Below are 2,459 nucleotides of genomic sequence, written 5' to 3' on the forward strand. Positions count from 1 at the left end.
ATCCGTGTATTTGATATTTAATCTAGATCCCAATTTTAGTTTTACTTCTCCCCCTAATCATCAAAGTATCATCCGCCTTACTTTACGAAGTAACCTTAGAAAACGGTATATCGATTCATTAGTCCTGGGATCGATATTCTTTTAAAACTTCACGATTAGACTGTGCACTTGCAGTTAATACCCCATTAGACTCATAAAGTCGCGATCAGTTTTTGGCGCCGTGCCGGGGACTTTTATTTAGTCGATATCGTAACTCTTCTGTTACGCTGTAGAGACTAAGGCATTTTTTATTTTTCCTTCTTTTTTCGTTGATTGTGTATGCCACACACTCGCTCACAAGGCGAACCGTACTACTTACGAATCAACGACGTTGAACGATATCTCCGAGTCTTACGACGAATTCGGGAGTATCGTGCTGCAAACAATCTTCCTCCAATCGAAATTCTTGATCTCAAAAATCTCCTTCCTTCGCCGATACCCGAGATGGCAGAACCAACTCGTGCTCTTCGAGATTACGCTGCTCCATCGCAAGATGAGCCGCATTCGAGTATTGCTCCACCCGCAATCGAAGCAAACAACTTCGAACTTAAACCTTCGTTGTTGCAGGCAGTGCAACCGAACCAATTTTCTGGAAATCCTACCGAGGATCCAAACCTTCATTTATCCGTATTCGTCCAATACGCTGATACTGTTAAAGCTAATGGTGTCACTTCAGAGGCAATTCGACTTGTCTCTTTCCTTTCTCGTTAAGAGATAAAGCTAGAAGATGGCTTCAGTCTCTTCCTTCCAACTCAGTCACCACATGGAATGAGTTGAAGAAAGTCTTTCTTGCCCGATATTTTCCTCCAAGCAAAACAGCTATGTTAAGAGCCAGATAAATGGATTTAAACAGAAAGATAACGAGTCTCTTTTCGAAGCTTGGGAAAGATACAAAGACATGATGAGACTTTGTCCACACCATGGTTTAGAGGACTGGTTAGTAATTCATACCTTCTATAATGGTCTCTTGTACAACACAAGGTTAACAATAGGCGCCGCCACCGGTGGTGCGCTTATGGATAAACCTTACGCTGACGCTTATCAACTTATTGAGAGCATGGACCAAAACCATTATCAGTGGGGAAGCGACCGAACGATGGTAGAAAAACCTCAAACAAAAGGGGCATGTACGAGATAAGTAGCATTGATCATGTTAATGCAAAAGTGGATGCTCTTGCCCAGAAAATCGAAAGTTTAAATGTATCACCTCCAGCCACCGTGGTTGCCGTAACTCAAAATTGTGAAGTCTGTGGAATTCAAGGTCACACTCCTACAGATTGTCAACTCCTAACAGGAATCCAAGCAGAGCAAGTGAACTATGCTCAAGGAAATCCCTACTCGCATACCTATAACTCAAACTGGAAGAACCATCCTAATTTTTCATATAAGAGTAAATGCTTATACGCACCAGGTCAAGCTCCCAGTCAAGCCCCAGCTATACCTCTGGATATCAAAAGCCGACCCCATCTACACCTAACAATAACGTTCCTAGGAAATCCACTTGGAAATCATGATGGAGAACTTCATAGCTTCTCAACAGCAAACCAATAAAGAGTTCTTAAACCAGAATGTACACACTAACGAACAGATTAAACAACTAGCAAGTAAAGTAGATGCCCTGGCTACCCATAACAAAATGCTGGAACACAAATCTCGCAAGTAGCTCAACAACAAGCGCCTACTGCTGCCCCAACTGGTACATTTCCTGGACAGCCCCAACCTAACCCGAAAAGCCACGCTCATGCAATTATATTAAGAAGTGGAACAGAGGTAGAAGGACCGTCTGACCCAAGGATTGAAAACCAAAACTCTAAAAAGTCAACTGAGGAAGAAGTAAACCTAAGGAAAAGGAAGAGTGTAAAAGGAAACCGTAGAAAAGAAAGAACCTTATGTACCTCCGCCGCCTTACAAACCACCTATCCCTTATCCTCAAAGGCAAATTAAAACCAAAGACGCGGGCCAATTTAAAAATTTGTTGACCTACTGAAACAATTAAACGTCACCATTCCTTTTACAGAAGCTATTACACAGATGCCCTCATATGCTAAGTTCTTAAAAGAATTCTTCTAATAAAAGGAAACTTGAAGATAGCGAAACCGTTACACTCACTGCTGAGTGCAGCGCGATAATCCAAAATATGCCTCCTAAACTTAAAGATCCTGGTAGTTTCTCTATACCCTGTCACATAGGAAAATTTGTCATAGACAAAGCTTTATGCGATTAGGAGCCGGTATCAGTGTTATGCCCTTGTCCATATGCAAGAGACTTGAAATGGGAGAATTAAGACCAACTAAAATGTCTGTGCAATTAGCAGATCGTTCCGTTAGATATCCGTAGGAATTCTTGAAAACGTTCCCGTGCGCATAGGTCAATTCTACATCCCAACCGATTTTATAATTATGGACATAAGAGAAGATGAA

The 2,459-nt window shown here is 41.6% G+C and overlaps 1 pseudogene; it reads right to left on the bottom strand.

Annotated features, from left to right (window-relative positions):
• Positions 1-866: 866 nt before the first annotated feature.
• LOC127116265 (uncharacterized) lies at positions 867-966 on the bottom strand (annotated as a pseudogene).
• Positions 967-2,459: the final 1,493 nt, after the last annotated feature.

The sequence above is a fragment of the Lathyrus oleraceus genome, chromosome 1 (assembly GCF_024323335.1).
Source record: "Lathyrus oleraceus cultivar Zhongwan6 chromosome 1, CAAS_Psat_ZW6_1.0, whole genome shotgun sequence".
Lineage (NCBI taxonomy): Eukaryota > Viridiplantae > Streptophyta > Magnoliopsida > Fabales > Fabaceae > Lathyrus > Lathyrus oleraceus.